Genomic DNA, 25,250 nt, shown 5'->3' on the forward strand with positions numbered 1-25,250 from the left:
GTCATTGTTGATTTGATTGACAACTAGTTGTGAAGCTCCGTAGACTTTTAACTCTATGATTCTCCATTCTATGGCCATTTTGATGCCTATAACCAATGCCTCATATTCAACCACATTATTTGTGCATGGAAACATAAGCCTATATGATCTTGGTATAGTGTGTCCTTCAGGAGTGATGAACAGAATTCCAACACCCGAGCCATGTTGTGTGTAGGATCCATCAAAGTAAAAGGTCCATTAATTGGTGGAGAGAGCAAGGACATCCCTGTCTAGAAATTCGATCTCCATAGTTCATTTTCCAGGTAGTGGTGCTTCAGCCAGTTGATCTGCAATTGCTTGTCCTTTGATAGCTTGTCATTCTGTGTAGTGGATATCAAATTCACTGAGAATCATGACCCATTTAGCCAATCTGCTTGTAAGAGTTGCCTTACTGAGTAGATATTTGAGAGGATTAATTTTTGCAACCAGCTTAATTGTATGCGCTAGCATGTAATGTCATAACTTTTGAGAGGCAAATACCACTGTTAGACAAGCCTTCTCAATGAATGTATAGTTTAATTCATATCCGTTCAATGTCCTGCTGATGTAGTATATAGCTCGTTCCTTGCCTTGTTGATCTTCTTGTGCTAATAATGCCCCCAATGATATATCTGTTGTTGAGATTTAGATAATGAGTGGCTTCCCTGCTATTGGTGGTACTAGAACTGATGGGTTCATTAGATATTGCTTGATTTGATAGAAGGATTCTGCACATTTGGCTTCCCATCTGAATGGCACATTTTTATGTAGCAAATGATTGAACGGGAGACTTTTATCTGCTAGTTGAGTGATGAATCTCCTGATTGACTGGAGTTGTCCTTGTAGAGATCTGAGTTGCCTGATATTCTTAGGCGGTGGCATCTCCATGATGGCTTGTACCTTTGATGGATCTACTTCAATACCTTTAGCTGAAACTATGTAGCCTAGTAACTTGCGTGGTGTAACCCCGAAGACACACTTCTTAGGGTTGAGCCTGACTTGGAATCTCTCTAATATGTCAAAAATATTTTCTAAGATGCTTAGATGTTCGGCTCTGGTGAAGGATTTAGCTAATAGATCATCCACATAGTCTTCCATGAAGGTATGCATCATGTCTTGAAATATTGTTGTCATTGCTCATTGATAAGTTGCTCCTACATTCTTTAAGTCGAAAGGCATGACATTCCAACAGTACATTCCCCAAGGATAGGTAAACGTTGTTCCATCTTGATCTTCTAGGGCTATCTTGATTTGATTATAGCCTGAAAAACCATCCATTAGTGATAGCATTGTATGGCCTGCTGTGAGGTCTACAGTTATGTCGATACTGGGCAAAGGAAAGTCATCCTTGGGATAGGCGTTGTTGACATCTCTAATTTCAGTGCATATTCTGATACTGCCATCTGGTTTTGATACTAGTACAATGTTGGAAATCCATTCAGCATAGTTGATAGGTCGAATGAATCCGACATCTAATAATTTCTTCAGCTCAGCTTTGACCATGAGTGCCACATGTGGATTCATCTTTTGCAGTTTTTGCTTGACTGGCTTAACTCCTAGAGTAATGGACAAGTGATGCGTGATTAATTGTGGATCAATCCTGAGCATATCTGCATATGACCAAGCAAAGTTGATTTTCTTTTCTTTGAAAAATTGGATAAACTCTGAGCTTTCTTCCACCGTCAAAGATTCTGCCAGGTGAATATTTTTGGTTGTTTTTGTAGTACCAATGTTGATTGATTGAGTGGGCTCAATCAATATGGGTGATCGCTCATGATAATGCTCATGAAGAGTGTCAAGTCTCCCATCTTTAGGTGCCTTAAAAAGGTTTTCACCCTCAGATGCATCCTTTATTTTTACTTTTGCGTGATCTATTGCTGCCATTGACTAGTTTTCAGCAGTAGATCCTTTATTGGTTTCATTTTTGCGACTAAGAGACTTGGCACTCCCTTGATTGCAGATGTCGTTACTTTGTTCACTGGTAGAGCCTGTTTCTGGGTTAATAGTACATAAGTAATGGATAATGGATTCATCATTTGGGAAAATTGGTATATCGTGAGTTTCAGGTTCTTCCCAGTCTATGAGGTCAGGAAAGACAAGCAGTAAGGAGTCGTTTGGTGGATCAAGTTCTGTTGCGGTAAGTGTCAGGATGGATGTATCTTCATGATTGGTCTGGGTATCAAAGAAGTTAAGGATTTCGTCGAGGTCTTCGATGGTATCATCTTCTATATAGACTTGCTCGTAATGTTGCTGCTCATTTTCCTTGGCATCATAGATATTTTATGGACCAAATTCAAGCGGTCTAGATTATGTGTTGCGTTCTTCTTGAGAGATGGGTGTATGACTATTATTTGCACAAATATCTTCAATAACATTAGAACAGCTACCCCATTCATATTCATTAGAATCGGTCTCAGAGGTAGTATCCCAGATTCTTTCAGTGCTGTGGACTGGTATGTTGTAGGGTGAGAATAGGTCTTTGATGATCGATACTAGTTTGATAGTCTTCTCTAATTCTGTGTCAGATCCTGCTTCCACTCTTTGCATTTGTTCATATACTGTCTCTCCTCGGGGAGGAATGATTTTATCAGGAGGTGATTCCTCCTTTTCGGATATTGGTTCTTGAATATGATGTGCTTTTGCAGTAGATGCTTCCTTTGTTTGTTTGATGGGCTTCTCGGGATGTTGTCTTTGTTCATGTTTTTCACATTCTTTGCGTATTGTCTATGCAGACTCAAATAGTGCCTCCTGCCAAGAGTCTTCCTTGTATTTCTTCTTTACTTTCCATTGGGGTTTTTGATACTTGCATGGTGGTTTCCTTGGTAGTAGAGTAAGTTCAAAGCCCAATCCATTTTTGTCTTTATTGAATTGTGCTGAAGGATCTAATGGTTCTGTGACGCCTTCCTTACATTTTCCAATAGGTCCTTTGCCCTTGTATCCCATTTGTTGCATGATCAAGTAGTCTTTTCCATACAAGTGTGTAGGTATAGCGACCTCCATAGTAGCTACTCTGTCTTCTTCTTCATCCTCGTATAGCCAACTAAGGATGTCATTTTCCTCGGATTCATATGCTAGAGCTCCTAGTTGGATAAATGTGCCATCAAACTTGGTGATGGGTTGTGTTGCTTGACATGTTGATGCTGTAGGTAATCCATGAGATTTAGGGGATGTTGGTAAGTTGGCTAAACATACAGGCTCCAAGGAGTATTCTCCCATGCCTTGCTCTTTGATTTTAATCTTCTGTTTGAAATCCATAGATAGTAACGTAGACTTTTCTTATTGAAGATCTGGTGCTGAGTTACTTTTTTTTTCTCTGTTGTGTGGAACCAAACTGTCTTGGGCTGCCCCCATATCAGTATAATGTTGAAAAGGATTGTGATCTGCTGATATAGAAATTTCCTGCCCATTGTAGGGAAACTTAACACACTGATGATAAGTAGAAGGTACTGCTTGCATTTCATGTATCCAAGGTCGGCCTATTACGATATTGTATGTGAGCTCTATATCTAAGACCTGGCACATAGTATCCTTTTGTATCGGCCCCACTTGTATTGGCAACATTACTGTTCCTTGGGATGATCTCTCTTCGTCATCATATGCTTTGATAGTGATCTTTTTGCATGGATCAATAGACTCCTTAGAGAAGCCTAATGCACGGATAAGTTTTAAGGTACAGATATTGAGTCCAGCTCCTCCATCTATTAACACTCTTTTGACTCAATGCTTGCAGACCAAGACTTCAATGTGGAGAGGAGTATTGTGTGGATGGCTCAATGAGATATTATCATGCTCAGAAAAAGTGAGATTATGAGGCCCTGTCATATGAGCGACCATGGCTTGGAATATTTTAGCATCCAGATCCTGAGGTACATTTGTTTCTAATAACGCTTGTTCCAATATGTCTTTGTGTTTTGGCGAAAGTTTCAGCAACTCCAGTATGGATATTTGAGCAGGAGTTTTGTGCAGTTGACTGACTAGATCATATTGAATTTTGGGTATGGTGTTTGCTGTTGACATATGCCCCTTCAAGACATATTTTTGAGCTCTGGTTGTTACGTTGACAGATTCATGTTCATGCTTATTTCTGATTGTGATGACGTTTACTTGATTGTCCTCAGCTGATATATGATTGATGGTGTTATTGTAATTGTGATTGATACGAGCTCCACGTGTATTGTTCGAGGTTGAAGCTCCATCCTTGTTGTAGTTTGGAAGAGGATTCTTAAAGGCTCCATGGTCACCATTTGTCTTGAGACCATCAACTGTTAAATCGCCTCTATCAATCATGTCTTGAACAATGTTTTTCAATCTCATGCAATCATTTGTTTGATGACCTTTGTTACGATGAAAATCACAAAAGTGTGCATCATTCCACCAGGGTGGTTTGATTTGTGGTTCAAAGTTGTTGATTGCTGGTAAGGAGATAATTTTGTTTGCCAGGAGTTCTATGAATGCTGACTCCAGTGATTGCCCCAGTGGTGTGTAAATGTGTTTTGGAAAGTTGTTTGCACTACCCCGTGAGTTTGGATTAGGTCCTCGATTGGTGTTATTATTTTGGGCATTGTTGGTGTTGTCCGTGTTGAGTTGATCTTGACCGGTATTCGATGCATAAGTGTTAGTGCCTTGGTTAGCACCCTTGGGATTCTTTGTAGCTGGCGGATTACCTGATAACGCGAGCACGGGCTGCTTTGATTTTAGATCATTTGATTCATTACTTCCTTCATTTCCAGTGTTTTTGTTTCTGGTCCAAAATCTGGATTTGTCTAAGTTGTTGGTAACTGGATGAGTTTGTTCCCTCTTTGAAAAATTTTAACGTTCCTTTCTTGAAACATGCTTCTTCTACTTGGATGCCATTCTCCATTAATTTGGCGAAAGATGGTATGCATTGAAGTTTGAGTATGTAACTCATCCCACTATTCAAGTTATCGATGAAGATCTCCATCTTTTCCTTTTCAAGCACTTCTCGAGGATATCTCGAAACCATATGCCGCCAACGTTGAAGGAAAACCATGAATGTTTCATTGTTTTTCTATTTGGTATTACAAACATCTAGCATAGTGATAGCATGTTGAATGTTATAGGAATATTGAGTTATGAATTTGTTGACTAGTTCATCAAATGATCTGACGGGGGGTGTGATTTTGGATAACCATTCCATTGTTTGTCCTCCCAAGCTTCTTGGAAATAACCTCATCAAATAAGTGTCATCATGGGCGAATTCAAGACTCATGGTACAGAATTCTCGAACATGATCACGAGGATCACTTTTCCCATCATATTTGTCAAATTTTGGAATGTCTGAGTTTGGGGGAAAAGGCACCATGTTTAGTCGTCTATCAAATAGATAAGGACAAATTTATGTTAAGGAGTAGCGTACTGTTGTCCCTTGTTGCATGTCTTGCATTTGTCTCTGTAACGTTTGCATTTGTTGAGTTAGAGCAATCAAAGGTGCATTATTTTGTCGAGGGAAGGGTTCTTCCCTTGTATTAGTTCTTAGTTGAAATGGTGTGTGGAATGGTATATTTGATTTAGCGATGTCTTGCTCGGGTAAGTTCTGTTTTGGTAGATTTTGCTCATGTATGTTTTATTTAGGATCATGGGCTTCTTCTTCCCTTTGTCGTTCTTGATAGTCATAATGTCGAGATTCTGTTCTAAAAATGTCAATGTCCAAATTTTTAGGAATTTTAACTCCTTTGCTTGTGAGCATGAGCAAATATTTTTCTTTGTCATTTTCCATGAGCCTTTCCACAAGCCTTTGAAATGAAGCACTTTCTTGACACTCTTGAAGGATTTTCTCGGTAATTTCAGTGTCCTCTAGGTGTGGACCCTTGAAAGGATTTTATAATCTTCGATTCATGCTTGATTTTGGTTGCATTTCGCTTTGTTTGTTTCATTGAGAGCAAGTAACAGTGGGCATCTAGTAAAAACTTTCGGTGACAAAGGGGATGAACTCCTTTTCGACGTGTTGTTCAGGGGTTGGTGGTTCAAATCGGGGTATGTTATAAGTGATGCACTCTTCGGGAAAGAATGCGGGATTGATTTTTCCTCCACGATTTATTTGTTGGTTGAATGCCGACTTTTGATAGAATACTCAACTTCTCAATGGTACCTTGTCAAATTTGTTTGTTTGGTTTTGAAGATATAATCGTATATGATGAAGGAATGTGTGATGAGACTTGAAGAGTTGGCGGTTGATGTATTAAAACTTATTTGTTTTAGCAAGTTTCAAAGAACTGGGTTGTTGTTTCTTCAATTTAGTGTTATGATAAATACTCTTTCTTCTCAGAATATGAGGATTAGTCATGCACAAGCAATCAATGGTTTCCTTTGATTTATTTTGGATTTAGTTTAGCTTGTTTTGGAAACTCTAGTTTTACTTTATCAAAATGAAGGTTTAGATGCCCCCTCACGACAAAGCATGTCAAATGATATAGAATACAAGCTTTCTCGATATGGAAACTCAATTTGACCACTTGGAGTTTTAAAACAAGTGTGTTTTGGGATAGAAATTCCTTTGATTTAAAGAACCTATTTAACACCTGTGATGACGTTTCCTGATTTTGATAGGAGAGATATGTTTATCCTGCGACTAGTTTCAGATTTTAAACAACTTTGTTCGATGGAGATTTTGCTTTAGAAACAACTATTGATACTCTGTTTTTGGTTTTCTGTTTGATGAAGTTCACGCTGATGAAGGAAAACTTTTGAAATTTGTTTTCAAAATTTTCAAAATTGACCTTTGTTTTGCCCCCTGTTTTTCTGATTTTGACTATGCGCTAAAACAAAGACGTAATGAACTACAGAAAATTCTCAAAGCGCTAGAGAAAGGACTCTACGCGCTACGCTACCCCCTGATATGCGCTAACTAATTTATTTTTCTTTTGTCTTGGTTCAAAAGGTCATGTGCTAATATGGGTCGCCTATGCGCTAACGTTTAACCCCTACACGCTAAAGTTTGGCTTCCACGTGCTAAGTTGATGCTTCAACGCGCTAAACTGTTTTCAAAACGCGCTATGTAAAACTCTTGATTTTGGATTCTAGTGAAGCGCTAATGTTAAGTCTTAATGCGCTAAGAAGTAGGTTTAATGTGCTAAAAGATGGTCCCCACCCGCTAAGAAGTTGCTCTCACGCGCTAAACTGCCCTGACAGATTTTGACTTGGTTGTTTTTCTGTGATTTTTGGAATTTGTTTTGAGTTTTTAGTACTGATAGATGATTTTCTGAAGTAACAAATGAAAGCACGACACCAAAGAGACAACCATTTTGCTTAATCTAAACAATAAGTGTATGTTCTGAGAGGACGTGTTTAAATCTTCAATGTTTTGACACGTTTAGATACATCATGCACTTCAATCAGACTCTTTATTCAAGGGTCGTAAGCAATATCATAGCCCACTAGTCTCGATACTCCGTCAGCTCAAACAGTCGTGTCACCCCCTAGGGGGCGCCCATTTTTTTGCCTTTTGCCAGAAATTAACTCAAAGTGAATTGCTTCACAATTGAGTAGTTATCTTGGGAGATATATGGTGAGCGATCTTGGGGGCGGATTCTTCCCCACCCTTGCACTATGATATTGCAAATTTCTGGTTACTGACTTGGCTCAAAGTTTCTATGCTAAGGTTCGTAATCAGGCTTTCTGTTCGGCCGTCAGTGATAAAATCCCTCAGGAGGCTTCCCAACCTTTAGAACAAAGGCTTTAAGTATCTCAAGGATACTGGGGGAAGGCTAATCGCTACGCGCAACCGTTGAAAAGGACTTTCGTCAGTTTCCACTTTTGATTATAGTGGGTTGGAACACTTTGCGTCAAAGTCGTTCCCCACTTAGTTCGTTCCACTCTCACCGACCATAAAAATGGCTTAAAGAGTTATTAGCTCCTTGGAAGGGCAGATCTGCTAAAGGATGTAAATGCTTGAAATGAAGAAAGATTTTAAGAGTGGTTTGGCTTTTTGATCACCCAATTAAGGGGAGAGCATATACCTTCCACTTTCGAGACAAAGTACACAAATTCTTTTTATCCTTTCAATGCAATGATTTGCTAATCCTATATGGAGATGTTGCTCCATGAAGACATGGTGTTCTTTTTAACCCTTCAAGGCAATGATTTTCTGATCTATTTTAAAAGACCCTGGTCAACAAAATGAACGCGATTTTCATCAAGAAAAGAAATCGATTGAAAAGGGGAAGATTTTCCCTCTTTAGTTGCAAAAGACTTTTTGGGACTTGGTGTGATTCTTTACTTTGCTAAAACCTAAAATTGATCCTTTTATACACCAAAGGATGGTGAAGTTATTTTTAATCCATTTGTTTGCAAAGTTTGAAAAAAAATTGATTTGTTTTTTTTAAAACCCAATTTGAAAATTTTCTCTCCTAGAAAAGCAAGGAAAAATTGTTTTGTGGTTCTTTTTAAAGCCCTAAACAAAAGTGAGTTCAATTTTAACAAGAATCACAAAGAATTTTTATATCCTAACTAACTTAACTAAGTTAGCAAAAAATTAAACTTATTAAATGATCCTAAAATTAAGTTCCCACCTGTAAGAACAATTTGTTAAAAACCCTGCAAAATACCAAGTGAAATTGTTAGAAAACATGTGGGTTTTTGTGGACTTCCACAAGTCTAATTTCACATTCAGTTATAGTTTTTTTAGTTTTGCCTCTGTCTATGATGCGCTACAGAACAAACTGTATGCGCTATGAGACCATCTGGATGTGTGATCAGACAGGCCCGACGCGCTAAACTGTGTTTTAGATGCGCTACTCTGTTTTTCTCCCGCGCCGAGACCTACAAGAAAGTATTAGTGGGGATGATGGGCTAAGGTAAAGACTGCACGTGCTAGAAAATATACCCCATGCGCTAAATAGTGTGTTGGATGCGCTAAAAGATTCACCAAATGCGCTAGGGGATGTTCCCTATGCGCTAATTCCTGTTTCCCGCGTACCTGCAAAAGTGTTTATTTTTAAAAACCGATTTGATTAATGGGGTAGTGCCCCACGATGGGTGCCATAAATGTGTGTGGGAAAAGTGGGTCATTGAAACTTAAAATGTGAATATGTGGTCTCAAAGAGGCTTGTTCACACACCCACAGGACTTCTTGGTGCAAGTTATGGAGTCATGAAGAATGACTCAACTTCCCAAGTGGTGCAGGAGCACCTAGTTGAGTCAAAACTCCATTTTTGGGTATTTTATGCTTTTATGTTTGTAAAGTCTTGTGTTAGGTTGTTTTTTTTGTTTTAGGTTGTTTTGAGTCATTTGTAGTGGTTTTGATCTCATTTTGGGCTTAAGAGATCAAATCTTGCATTTCAGGCCTTGAGTTGACAATTTTTGGCAAAAATGTGGAAAATTGCCAAAAAGGTCTCTTAATATCTTCAAGAGAATTGAAACATGTTTGTTTAGTGTTTTTAGTCATGTCTAAGTTTTTTAGACAAGTTGGTAAGTTCAGATGGTGAAAAATGCATCTTGGAGCAAAAAAAAAAGTTGTCATGTGGCTTGCAAAATTGTAAAAAGTTGTCAATTTTGAGTTTCTCTTGAAAAATGAAGATATGAAAGCCTCATGTCCATACCAAGGCTTTTTCACCAACTTGGAAAACTATAAAAGGCCTCCCTTTACTTTTGGAAGGGTTGTTGATTGTATTTGCAAAGAGATTCTTAATGGGAAACATGTTGTTTTTGTCTTTATGACTGTTTTTCCTTCCTTTTGAACATCAATCCGTACTGTAGCTGTACAAATCTATATTGTAACTTCTTGGAAGTTGAAATGTAGATATAATATTACTTCTCATGTAGTTGCTTTAGTGTTTTGTCTTTTGCAAGGTGTTTGAATAAAAATCATTGTAAACTGTGTATCTGCTGCCCTACCAGGGTTTTGGAGTTGCAAGATGAATCAACTTGGTTGATCCAGGTCTGGCATCCCTCCAATGGACTCTTCCAAGTTTATCCATGTGTATATAATGTACATTTCTTTCTTTTTTTTCCAGAGAGATGTTGGGAATATGCAAATGAGTGATAACTAGGCAAGTGTTTGTCATTTGGCTAGTAACTTTAACAAAACTCATAGTTTGCACTCAAAAGTAATTTGAGTGAGCAAATGAATGTGACAAGGGCCTGGAGATTTGGCCATGGGCATTGAGTATCTTCTTGGATGGCTAATTTAACTATTCTTACTTCAATCTTTCTCTTTTTGTAACCAAACAGTGAGTCCACTGTTTTCATGAATTTGTAAATGGCAAAAATGCCCATGGAATGCTTGTTGAGCATAGTCCAAGCCTTGCATCTTGAAGGCAATGTAATATGTGAAGAGATACATGTTTTAAGACCTCTTAATGGTGTTTTCCCATTTCCAAATACTTCATTCTTGCAGGTCCCAAAGTGAAGACGTTGCTGACTAGTAAAAGGCAGAGAAAAGACTATGAAAAGTGCAGTGTTACTGGTTTCTCACGTGCTTGCCAAGTGTTTGGCATTTTGATTGTAGGAAAACATCAGGAGAAGGTTCCTTGAGTTGTGGCAGAGGTCCTAATCCTTTGAGGAGGTGTGAAGAGAGGAGTTAGAAGTGTTTCCCAAAGTTACTTGCTCAAAACCCTACCAAACCCTTAAAACATGCCACCAAATGTGGACAGTCCTAAAAGTGCAAAGACAGTGAACTAAACCTTTAAAATACTTGAGCATAGACCTCCCTAACAACATTCCAAACAATATTCATGGTGGAAATTCCCATCATTGGGCTAGGTGAGTAAAACAAGGCCAATTAGGCCTCCACGGGCTAGTAGCCATTGTTGCATAACACACAAAGAAAAAGACTATTTTCTGTCTAAAGCATGAAAACTTGGGGTTATGGAACAATGAGAGAGCATTCCTAACAGATCAAAAAATGTTATTTGGGAGCCTTAGACAGTATGCAACCTCATTGGGGGTAGAAGAGCTTGTTAGCAAGTCTTGAGTAAACCAAGGGTTAAAGACCTCAAACAAAGTTTGTGAATAGTCAAAGCTGAGAAATACCTTGCTGCCCTTTCATTTCCATGTGGAAGAGCCCTATTACACTCTGAAACTTAAGTTTGAAGACCCCAAGAGCCAAACTTGAGAATGTGCAGTAAGAAAGAATAAGCAAATTTGAGTAGAACTATGGATGGGCAAGAGTCATCACCCAAAAGGGAGTTTATTGGCAAGTTAACCATGGAGTAATTGGTATTATAACAACAAGAAGGGTTGAATAGTCGTTCATAGCTAACTCCACAAGTCTTTGGTTGTAAATTGACTCTTATTAACAAAATTAGCCTTGTGAGTACTTGTCTTTTCAAGCTCCCTATCACCAAGGTTGGTTCCATGGTTCTCTATCTCACAAGGTCCCTCAAGCCAATGCCTTTGCTCTCAGATCACTGAGCAAAGTGGCTTAGGGATGACAAATGCAAGAACAAGGGATGCTTAAGATTGTTTTATGATGAAATGCATCCTACCTATGCATGATTCTACAAATGCAATAAACTATATTATAAGATGATGAGATTAGTATAAATACTATCCTAGCATGATATGCGAGTTAATGATTTAAGCTAATGATAAAGGAAATATTCTAAAATTCTATATTAGATTAATTCCTATTGCAAAGAGAGACTAGATGTATTGATAAAATTGAGCATAAATGAGACACTAAAAGCTTGCATGGATCCTCAAAATGGAGGAATGAGAGCTCTATTTATAGTGAAAATAGGGCAATGGATGGTCAGGATTGAAAGAGTTAATCAAGGGTCAAGTTTGAAAGTTGTCAATCCATGTTTACAATTTTCACCAATGAAATGGTGACAATTGTCAACATAAGACTGGTTGAGAGGAGAGGTAAGAAGCATTAAATGCTTGAGAAGACCTCATGGTTACCCTAGGAGGTAAGGGTTAAGGTTAGGTTAGGGTTATCCAATGGATAAAGCTTTTACCCAAGGGATAAATTCTTGTGAAAAGGTTAAAAGGATAACTATGGTCAAAGCAATAAATGCTTGATGAGACCCCTGGGTTAGATGTGGGTTAAGTTAGTCAAAAAGTCTCTAACCATGCCACTAAGGGTTAGTTAACCATTAATGGTTTGAAGACTTTGGGGACAAATTTGTAAGAGTCCTTACAAATTTGGGGGTATTCAACAAGTTAGCTTGTTGAATGGATAAAGGCTTTAATGTCTTTTGAAAAATTTACTCCAAATTTGAGAAGTGACCTCCTCAAATTTAGGGAAAAGGGATAATGGATGGATTTAGGTTAATTGATTAGGATTAGATGGATTCTAGAAGAAATTAGGAATAGGGTTTAGGATGCAAGTGGGAGATGTAGGAAAATGCAAGTGGGTGAGGGAAAAATAGAATGAATTAAAATAAATTGCTTTATTTCAATTTGGTTGTAATTTGGGAATTTGAATAAATTAGATTTATTCAATTTGTAATGAACTATTAATTAAATGTAAATGTAATTATAAGTAGATAGAAAAGGGTTTAATTAAATAAAATGATTTATTCAATTAAATGATGTAAAAGGTTCTAGTGAATTTAACTAAATAAATTGAATAATTTACTTAATTAAATAGAGGAATGTGAGTAATTTAATTAAATTAAATTTAACTAAAATAGAGGAATGAACATAAAATATTCATTTAGGAATATGGTCATTTTTATACGTCTACAATTTGTTTATCTTTTATATAGTCCTTCAAAAACAAAATTTAAAAAATTTATAATGTATTAAAAAATTTGATTAGAGTTTTTATTCTTTTAATATTTTAAATGATAAGTATTGTTATTGATATTGGAATATTATGAGATTGTTGTTCATTACATCATTTCTATTGTATAATTATGCCTAACTTTTGAGATCAACGGTTACAATTGTTCTAAGAGTGTGCTAGATGATTCAAAATATCACGATCATTCATTATTTTTCAGCATTTTTCTCTGTCACCCTTTTTTCATATAAGGGGATCTAGAAAAACTCAAATAAATTAAGATTTTATCAAAATTATCTTTCCACGTTTATAAAATTTAATATAGTAACAAAAGTATTCTCTTTAAATCTCTTGTTAATAGTTTAAGGAAGGTTATTCTTCATGTTAATCTTAGATTGGGAATACAATGGACAACATCGGAAAATGGATGGATCAAAATAAACTTCGATGGTGCCTCTAAAGGAATTCCAAGGCCAAGCGAGATTGATTGTGTGGTGAGAGATCAATCGAGGAAGATTGTGGTAGAGAGAGCTAAGTATATTGGACAATCCACCAATAATTTAGTAGAGTTTGAGGCGGCTTTGTTGGGACTACAGATAGGATTGTAGTTGAAGGTCAACCATGTTCACCTGGTAGGTGACTTACTTGTATTCATCATTGCCACAAGATAGAATCAAACCCCAAATTGGAAACTTTCCCATTGATTAGGACTGATAAGAGAATTAATCAAAATGTTTGAGGAATTTAAGGTGACGCAGGTGTGCAAACAGAGTAATGGCATGGTTGACAGGTTGACAAAGAAGGTTGTGAATGAAAGGAATTAGAATGGTGTCTCGTGTTGAGATGAGATGAGGTTGTTTTCACACAATTGAGGACAATGGTTGAAAATATGCCCCCACATTTGTAATGTGGCTAGAATGTATACATTGATATAATTCAAAAAAGGTGACGAAGGCACAAGTATCAATAAGAATAATTACGATGATATATCAATCATGCCCAAAATAACAAGTTCGAACTATTGATAACTAATAACTGGGAGATACTTTTGAGTTAGTGAATGATGGGGATCACAATGAATGAGGTCGGTGAATGGCTCAAAGCATACATGAAGGCAAAACTTCTAGTCATGTGATGGAGAGTGTTTGGCTCTCCTAATGGTTCCAATAACTAGACTTTGAGGCCATGACTTAGGGATTGGACATCCATACTAAGTAGTTGTATGATCATTATAAGAGCTCATATTTTGTCATCCCGGGGTGTATACTTGAAATGGGTCAGCAAAGTATATGCATTAAAGTTCCTATTGTAGTCATTCTACCAAGAAGGAAATGTTTTTGAAAGTAAAGTGCATGGAAAAAGGAATACTAAAATTCACTAATAGAATCTACCTTGAATTCAAAAAAATAACTTAGTCCATAGCTTGCAAGTAGGAAACTACTCTGTTTGCCTTGGTTGCAGGAACAGTCACGAGATAATCTCCAGTCGCTGTAGGAACAGTTAATTTCCAAGACAACAAACTAAATACTGAAGGAAAATAACTTCTAAATACAAAGGATCAAATTCTCGCTAAGTGGGCCCCCTTAGCAAGTCTTCCCAAAATTCAACTACGTGCTGAGAACTGAAATATTATCTTATTGATTAGAGAATACTTGTTACACCATAGTATTGGTTAAAAATTGTTCTTCAATAAAACTAAGGATTGAACATTACAATAGTTGATGTTCACTGTCCCTGAGAAGGGATAAATGAACTTATTTATACCAAAGGAACTCGTAACTAACTCTAACCACCGACATGTCCACTCCCAGAACATTAGGAGGACACCATTTATTACAACATAAGAAAGAGGACAAAGAGTTACACTCTGAATAGGAAACAATCAAGTTGTTTCAATTACAGAGGAAATCTACCATAACTATCTCTCCTATATTTATTCTCCTACAAACATGAATACCGAAGTTTCATTATTACACTCTCCAAGTTGTAGATAACCAACTATTGACTTCTTCAATACTCATTGTGTTAAGACTTTGTCCTCAACCAACTAACTAGCATGAACTCCCACGCCGTGAATCTTTGACCATTTCCTATTCTTCATTAACTCATGCATCATGTCATTAGCATGTACAAAACAAAGGTATATCTATTCCATGTTAGAATAACATTTATCTAACTCCATGCAAGATTAATATGGATAAATCACATAGCATGGTCACTTCATCATTGATCATATTTTTAAGAATAAAAGGAATATATATATAAGGGTAAGCTCATGCCATTTTGTCAAGTTCATGGAAACATAATAGGAACACTATTTAATAAAGTTTTAGGACTTAGATAGTATATAGAACCTTGTCAAAACCAGTAAAAGTATAGAAAACATAGACAAAATTGAGCTATTATTTGAACTCATTGGAGAGGATGACGACTTTAGAGTGACAATTAAGGAAGTGTATACAAAGATGATCGCAAATGAGGGCCCAAGAATAGGGGTTGTGCAAATGGAACATGCATGTGATGCTACCAAGAACAAATAAATGAAATTTCTTTGAAATGCAAGCTCGTTTTTTATATTAAATATAAAGAGTAAACAATTACAACTTACCCAAGTAGAGATATAGACTGTTAACCTTCTTAAAATGAGATTACATCATAGTCAACTATACATCATGATAAATACAATATATATTGGAATAGGTATAGAGAGTTACAGTTGTAACAGTCAGTTATATATATAAGCTTTCATACATGGACACTGACTCTCAAAATTACAGATTAACTCTAATAGTAGACAAGCTTAATTAGACAGTGGAACCACACATTAGCGAAAAGAAGACAAAAAGTGACTGTCGAGGATCCCCTCGGGCATCCATCCATGCGGTCCAACCCAATGGACCTTACATCCAGATAGAAGTCTTGTATCCTTGTAAAATTCTAGCCTCAGCCAGCGAGTCATAGTATTGTTGCTCCATCTTCTTCCCTTCATTAATCTCCTTCATGCAGGCCTCCAACACACTCACAAACAAAGATCTTTCCCCTATGAACTTTGACCAAGCATAGACATGGGAGAGATCTGACATAGTAGACACAGACTTCACCTTCGTTAATGATCATGATATTGCTGCTTTGTCTTTTTACCTTCATTAATCTCCTTCACACAAGCCTCCAGTGCACTCACAAATGAAGATCTTTCCCTGATGAACTTTGACCAATTATAGCCATGGGAGGGCTCTGACATAGTAGACACAGAGTTCACCTTCGTTAATGAATCTCTCAAACTTCTCGAGGGTAAGCTTGATGATCAATATAAACTGCATATCAACAGTGTGGAATATGAGTCTCCTCAGAGACTCAGTAAGCAATCTGTCCTAGTTTTGAAATAATGATTCATTTCTAAATTTTTATATAATCCATAATATTTGACAGGAAAGAATAAGCCAAAATATATTGCAATCTTTTTACATTCCTTTAATATAGCCATGCAAGACATCCAACTGGGAAAAATCATTATTAACGTTGATTCCAAATGTATTCTAGATTCCTTTAACAAATGTCACGCAAATGTACAACCAAAAAATATGTGCATAATATTTCCAGGAACTCTACATAAATTACAAATAACTAGATTATTATGAGAATATTTAATAGGAAGTCTATGAAGAAACAATTGCCATTTAAAACATTTTTTCTTAGGGGAGATATTAGAATGCCAAAGAAGAGAAAAAACTTTATTCGAAATCTTATTAGAGTGTTGCATGTTCCATATAGAGTTAAGATGCACAATAATATCAGAGTTAGAGATTAAAGACTGATAAATCATCTTGGCCTTATTATTCTTCAACATTAATCCATCCACCCATGTGTATGAGAGGAATCTATCATCCCTCATGCTACATGCTCTGGGTAGATAAAGTATGGAATTGGCCTCTCTAATCATGGCATAGATCGACCAATTAGGAAGAATATGAAATTTTTGGTTGATATCACACTAGGAGAGGAGATTATTATTATAGAAAATATCATTGAAGGTATGGATTCCCTTTTGTGCCCATTTTTTGCGAGAGCAAACTTGAATTAGGGCAAGGGGTTTATCTTTATGCATTAAATTCCACCAGATAAATTTTTCACCACAAATAGTATTGTGTTTATAAGTGACCCCACTATTAGCAACTAGGTGTCTTATGAATTCCCGAGCCTTCTGAATTGTCTCGAAGACATTGGAGCCCGTAGGGGAAACAGGGAATTTTCCAGCAATTAAATCACCAAAGGGGGGCATCTTCCAAGATTTGGCTTGCTTTGGAACAACAAGCTTGATATTATTCCTAATAAGTACCTTCCATGGTTCCTCTCCCTCGAGTGCATGAAGGATCCATTTGGCTGCAAGGGAAATGCCTTGGATTTTTAAATCTTTCAGTCCCAAACCTCCCAAGGACTTAGAAATGCAACACTATTTCCAATTCACAAAGTGCCACTTTTTCTTTCCTCTACCATCAGACCAAAGGAAACTTCTAATGTTTTTTTGGATCTCATTCACCTGATAACTGCTAAACATTGAGATCAAGGCATAGTAAATGTTATAGGAAGAGAGGATCTTTTGACACACTTGCAACCTTCCTGCTAAAGAAAGATAATGCCTATTCCACTTATTCAATTTATTATTTATCTTAAATATGATCTAGTGCCACATATCCTTAAGGAAGGCATTCATCGCAAATGGTATGCCCAAGTACCTCACTTTCTTGGAAGGGCTACCACATTGAAAGCCAAATTTGTGCATCCACTTGGTGGGGGAATCATCCCAAGCCAGAAGAATGGATTTGGGGGTGGATATTTTTGCTCCAGAAGCATCACAAAACACTTTTATCTTGGACATGAGAGAGTCCTAGTTGTTCTCTTCCAACTTTAGAAAGAAGGTCGTATCATCTACAAATTGGATGTTAATAAGATCCATGTTGTTGGGCAAGGTGATTCCTTTCACCTTGGGGGATAAGGAGGAGTCTCTGAGGAGGTAGAATAAATCCTTAACAACAATAACAAATAGAATGGGTGCAATGGGGCAACCTTGCCTCATAGATCTACTCAAGGAGATGGGCCGAGATCTAGCATTATTAACCTTGACATGAGTGGAAGCATCGCTTAGTAAAATTGATACCATATGACAAAATTCCTTTGGGAAACCAAAAGCATCTAGCATCATGAGTAATAAGTCCCACTCTACACAGTCATAAGCCTTCTCAAAATCAATAAGAAACGTAGTAGCCTTCTGGTTGGAGATCTTAGCCCAGTTCATGGCTTCCCAACTAGTAATCAAATTTTCCAAGATATATCTTCCTTTAATGAATCTTGTTTGAGTATTACTAACTACAATAGGTAAAATTCCTTCAAGACCTTCCAAGATATATCTTCCTTTAAGTGTTAGGATCTTAGCCAAGACCTTGTAGGATACATTGAGGAGAGTGACGGGTCTCTAGTTCTTCATGAGGGATTTGTCCCCATCTTTTGGGATCAATTTATAACCCCCTTTTTGATTTAGGCTCCTAAGGATCCCTTGTTTATGGCTTCTTGGTAAACCTGTAAGAGATCCTCAGAAACCCATTCAATATTCTCTTTATAAAATTCAATAGGAAGACCATATGGGTCTAGAGATTTGTCCTTGTCCAAGGCTTTAATGGCTGAGCAGATCTCACCCAAGGACACAACTTCCTTGAGCATATCAAAGCCTTTGGGAGAGATTTTATTTGGGATAAGAGCCTTGCATCATCTGTCAAGGGAAAAGGAGGAATCAATGTTGCAAATCTCTGAAGTGAAGAGCTTATCATAGTATGTCATGAAGGCATCTAAGATTTCTTCTTCATCAGTCATTTCAACACCCTCCTCCCAAATTCTATTGATACTTTCTATGCATTCTTTTTGCCTAAGCATATTAAAGAATAACTTTGACCCTTTATCTCCATGTTGTAGCCAGTTAAGTCTGGATCTTACTTTATTCCCTTGAGTCTTCTTATGTTGTAGGTTCTTGAGACTATCCTTGGTCTGTGTTATAGCTAGAGACAGATCAACATTACTGGGATATTTTTAAATCGCGTCTTCTTGAGCCAACAAAATGTCAATGAGTTCCTTCTCTTTCCTCCTACCATCCTTGGCAAACTTCTTTCCAATATTTTGGCAAAGAATTATCCAAATATTGATATTTTTATTACTTTTATTGATAGCAGATGGGGTGTGAAAATCCCACTTATTGATCTGTCAATCATAAACATGGTGCCTTTGATATCCTGATTCAAAAGCAATTTGGTGTTAAGCATGAAGTTAGTAGCTTTAATACGTTGGGGGGCTAAGGGGAGGCTAATAGTGACATGGGAAATAATTGGGTTGTGATCTAATAATGTGTAGGAGAGCACCTTAACAGAGGATCCGTCGGCATCCTAGATGAATGAGCAAGTGTTTCTATGAGCATAGAATCGATCTAACCTCTAGTATATCCTTTTCCTACTTTTTTGTGAATTGCACCAAGTATACCATATGTTTTTGTGTTCATTTTTTAAGCCTAATGGGGGGAAAAGAGTTGTATCTTAGCCTTCATCATTTCCCAATAAATTTTTCCCCTTTTCCAATCCATATTGAGCCCTACAACTTTATCCTCAGGATTCTCAATCATGTTAAAATCACCACCTATGATCAAAGGGATATCTGGCATATTAGTCATCCACTTCCATAACTCGATCATTGTCCAAATTAATTTCAACAAAATTAGGGAGGTCCTTACCAGGTTCAAGTGAGATAAGAACCCTAACATAAAGATGGGGAACTAGGGAGCGAGTGTTGTCCACTCTTGGAACACGACCAACAAAAGTAAGCATTTGTGGAATAAACCTCCAAAGTAGGGGTGGAAGGTTTTTGATAACTGTCCATCTAGGGCATGACAAGGCAAGAACCTCGTCATAGACAGTGTTGAGAGAGCGTCTCAGGGCTCTAATTGTGCATTTGTTGATACACCAAAATTGTTTATCCATAACCCCCAACTCTGACTTATATACATTGAAAAAAATGATAAACAATCCTTTTTGAATAATTCAACAAAATGACAAATGCAACCCTAATTTCTTAATCCAAATATTTTTAAGTCATTCATCCATATATTTACAAGCCAAACAATTAGAAATATATGTGGATGCTAGAAAAATGGCTACTTCTTTAAGCCTATCTTTCTCACAATTAATAGCTTTGCACATATAAGATTTAGGAGAAACAAAGAGAGTATTCAAATCAGGGCCAGAGTGCTTACCATTTCCTCCCTCGACTCCATCATTACTTGAAGAATAGTTTGAAACCCTAACCTTAATGGAAGTTGACTCGGTGATTGAAAATGATGAGGAATCAATAAGGGCCACCTTAAAAGATTTAGGTTTCTCCAGAGTAGTTGTGGGAGAAACCTCCATCAACTCGTTCAATTTTAATGTTCTAGTTTCCAGAATGCCATCCATAATAACACATATGCAAAACATAGTGAGGCGGCCAGAATGAAAAGCAAGAGAAATAAATACAAATCACTTAAAAAAACCACAAAACCCTTACTTGTATGGAGGAGGCCATATGCTCTCCTCCACGGTCAGAGAGCCATGACCCCTGCATGTGGGGTTGAAACCCTAGAAACAACTAGAGTTGCAGAGTGAATCTTTGCAGTTGTCTTCTTCACACACTGCTCAATGTAAGCTCCTTTTGTATTTGATATATAGCTTAGATACTTATGACAAACTATTTTGAGAGTTGTGTGCACTTTTGTGTCTTTGAGGGTATCATTTTGGAATAGGATGCCACTCAATTTGTATGTAGAATTAAAAATTGTATAGGGATTTTGATTGGTTGGTTTTCATGATTTTGTGGGTTGGTGAACCATTTTGATCTATGTGATTAGATACGAAAATATAATATCGAGGCGATGCAGAAATGGGCCTCTAGTAGTTGAATAGATCAGTGACTGAAACTTGAAAATGTAATGGAAAGTTTTTTTATCTCTATATAGTGTGTGCTAGCCCATGCCAACTATTTATGTCAATATAATGGGTGTTGGGAAGGTTCACTACCTTACAAAGATATTCGAACTACAATCCGACAAAGATGAACTCCAAAAATAGCATTTGCGAATGCTTGATGACAATTTTGGTTAAGCTCATATGTCTGCCCTGCAATACTCTCACCTCAATACACCACATTGAAAGATTAATTCACTTGTTCACACATACACCACTCTCTGATAATGCAAAATCAACACCAACACCTAAATTACATGAATATTACACCCAATTATACAAATCTTCAACCTTGACTACAAGGTTGGCCAAACCCTTAACACCTAATTACAAAATTACACCACACGATACATAAATCAACCATCGGACCAATACAATATCATGAACAACATAGTATGAACCTAAATCAACTCCTCGATCATGCACAACCACACGAAATCTCGCCAAGATCAGTCGCAACACGTTACACCATCAGAAATACCGCATAACATGAAGAATATCACCGAGCCTAGAAGGTCATCAAGAACACGCACAATGATCAATGTGGACCATTGGATAAATAGGACATGATTAAGAAATACCAACAAGCACGTTAAAACCATCCACAATAGTTGTACCAACACCACTTAATCAAATCTTCATCGATCAACATGCTAACACTCAAAAACACTTAACAATAACAACTCAAACAAGAGAGATAGCTTGCGGAGCATCAAATCGTGAACCATTTGAAATAAAGATACACACGAACATCCCAAAAACTCTCCCAAATCTACAACACAAGATATGATCATACCAGAGCACAACGGATCAAACACCAGAACACTGCAATACCGAACACTGCAAACCAATCTCCATGCCAAAATCCTCAACTTGATCAAATCACACATAGCATCATGAAAACAATAAAGAATTAAGTATCTCTAGTTGATTCAGCATCCCAAACAAATAAACAAACCAGATCAAATCACTGCAATCATGGGATCACCAAAAAAATTCTCTGCAACACCAAAACATAGAAATACATTGACACCAATGACAACAACATAGCCTAGGAGCAACAATGTCTAATGATCTCACCCATTGACATTGATGGCAACATATGAATGTGAAAAACAATCAATTTAAAGGAATAAATCACCATCAGTAAACTCCAACAAACTCCCCCTAAGATCATGCACATAAACCTCCAAAGATAAGACAATTTTTCACATGCTTCTCTCCTCCTTTGACAACAATGCCAAAGACATAAACAAATCAATTGTCTCTCCCCAAACTAGATAAACTCTCCCCCTTAGAATAAACTCACAAATCTGAACAACACACTGACTACCCGAGCTAAGTAGCAGCACCAAATCATCAACCCAGTTTAGAAAATAAGACTATGAAGTTCACTAGATTGATACACAAATGCATCTGCAACCAAAGGCTTAGTGAAAATATCTACAATCTGATCCTTTGTAGATACATATTCCAATTTAACTTCCTCATCACTGACATTCTCCCTTAAGAAATGATACTTAATTGATATATGTTTTGTTTTAAAATGCAGTACCAGATTCTTGGAAATATTAATAGCACTTGAACCGTCATAGTAAAAAATAGTAGGCTCATCATACACAACTCTAATGTCCTTCAACATCTGATTCATCCAAACTACCTGAGTACAGTTACTAGTAGCAACAATGTATTCAACTTCAGTAGTAGAGAGAGATATAGCATCTTATTTCTTACTTGCTCGTGAAACCAACATCTTCCCCAAAAAGAAAGCCCCAACGGTAGTGCTCTTCCAGTCATCTATATCACCTACCCAATCAACATCTGTATAGGCACATAGCATGAAATTATCATTCTTTGGATACCATAACCCATAATCAACAACTCCCTTCAAGTTTCTGAAATTCCTCTTCACAACAATAAAATAAGTCTCTTTAGGATCAGTCTAAAATCTAGCACAAAGACAAACAACATGCATAATATTCGTTCTAGTCTAAGTCAGGTACAATAGTCCACCAACCATAGATTTGTACAAGGCCTGATTAACTTTCTAACATTCATCTTTCTTAGACAACTTGCATCTAGTCACCATAGGAGTTCCAATAGGTTTAGAATCAACTAACCCAAACTTCTTCAACAGTTGCTTCACATACTTATATTGAGAGATGAAAATACCTTTACCAGTTTGTGTAATCTGCAACCCTAAGAAGAGTTTCATCTCACTTATCATAGACATCTCAAATTCCTTTTGAATAGCATTAGAAAAATTTGTACTCAAGTCATCATCTCCTCCAAAAATAATGTCATCCACAAATACTTCAACAATCAAAATGTTATCATTCTCAACCTTAAAGTATAAATTATTGTCAGCAATACCTTTACAAAATCCCAACTTCATCAAATACTTATCTAATCTAGCATACCATACTCTAGGGGCTTGCTTTAGTCCATACAATGCTAGCTTCAATTTGCATACCATGTTTCCTTCATCTAATAATGAAAATCCTTTCGATTACTCAATGTAGACAGGTCCTCTTCCAAATCTCCATTCAAAAAGGATGATTTGACATCCATCTGATAAACCTTGAAATTCTTGTAAGTAGCATATGCAAGAAACAATCTAACAACTTCAATTATAGGTACAAGAGAAAAAATTTCCTCATAATCAATACCTTCCATATGCGAGAATCATTTACACACCAATCTTGCTTTTTTTCTCACCGCTTCACCGGCTTCATTCAATTTATTCAAGAACACCCATTTAGTACCAATCACAATCTTGTCTTTAGGTCTCAGAACAAGCTCCCATGTGTTATTCTCATTAATTTGATTCAACTTTTCATCCATAGCTTTTATCTAGTTCTCATATTTACATGCTTCAATAACATCTTTAGGTTCAATCTTGGAAATCAAGCATATCTCTTCAGCAATAAGTCTTCTTCTAGTCATCATGCCTTTATTTTTGTCACCACTAATATGATTCTCAAAATGATTCAATTTCACATACCTCGAAGTCTTCTGATTCTCAGGCTCTTGAACTTCTTCACCGGTAGCAACAATATCCAAATTAACTATCTCTACCGGAGCATTCTACTTTAGGATCTCAATCTGTGCAGACTTTGAAATAATATCTCGATCATCAATCTCATATCCACATGCTCTGATCTGCTTCCCATGACATTCATCAACCTTCACATTTGCACTTTCCACTATCTTCTTCAGCCTCTTATTGTAACATTGGTAGACTTCGCTCTTAGTAGAATATCCCAAGAAGATTCCTTCATCACATCTTGCATCAAACTTTCCTATATTCTTGTCTCTTTTGATATAACATTTTCTTCCAAAAACTTTGAAATATCTATCTGTAGGGACATGACTAAACCATAGATCATAAGGAGTCTTACTGGAATCACCTTTTATATGCACCCAGTTGAATGTGTAAACAACTATGCTAATAGCTTCTTTCCAAAAGGTTTGTGCAACATTTCCTTCAATCAACATCATCCTAGTAGCATCCAAGATAGTTTTGTTCTTCCTTTCCACAACTCCATTCTACTGAGGGGTTCTAGAAGCAAATAATTATCTTCTAATTCCACTCCTCTCATAAAATGTATCAAACTCATTGAATGTTAATTCTCCTCCTCTATCAAATCTTAAACACTTTTTCTTCAACCCTATCTCAGTCTCCACCTTAGCTTTGAATATCTTGAATTTCTCCAATGCTTCTGATTTATCCCTTAAAAAAGTCACCCACGTCATTCTAGAGTAGTCATCAATCAACAACATGAAATACCTATCACCCTGCATACTTCTAACTCTTGTAGGACCACAGAAGTCAGTATGCACAAGATCTAGCAGTCCATTAGTTGTATAACTTACTCTTAAATGATGTTCTTACTTTCTTTCCCAACTCATAGTTTTTACATATCATATTAGAAGGCTTTACAATCTTAGGCAAATCTCTAACAGCTTGAGTAGAACTTATCCTTATCACATAGTCAAAGTTAACATGACACATCCTCCTATGCTAGAACCAACTTTCATCAATCTGTACAATCAAACAACTTTTCTCACCGGCATTCAAGTGAAAGATATTACCTTTTGTCTTAGTGCATGTTGCAATCTCCATGTCGGAGGCATTCAGAATCTTTCATTTACCATTCTTGAATTGCAAATAATATCTCTTGTCAACCATCTGTCTAACACTCAAAATATTATGCTTTAAACCTTCAACATATAAGACATCATCGGTATTATTCTTACCATCAAAAGATATAGAACCTCAACCACAAAACACACAAGCTTATCAACTCCAAATCTCACTACACCACCATCATACCTTTCCATATTCACAATTTTACTTTTATCACCTGTCATATGATGTGAACAACCGTTGTCAATTACCCATTCATCTTTTTCTTCAATCTTGTAGCCAAATTTTTCTCCTCAATAATGCAGCTCGTAGGATTCACCGATACTGGATGATCTTCCTTGATAGCAATAAATACAAATTC

Source organism: Cryptomeria japonica, chromosome 4 (genome assembly GCF_030272615.1).
Source record: "Cryptomeria japonica chromosome 4, Sugi_1.0, whole genome shotgun sequence".
In the NCBI taxonomy this organism is placed as follows: Eukaryota; Viridiplantae; Streptophyta; class Pinopsida; order Cupressales; family Cupressaceae; genus Cryptomeria; species Cryptomeria japonica.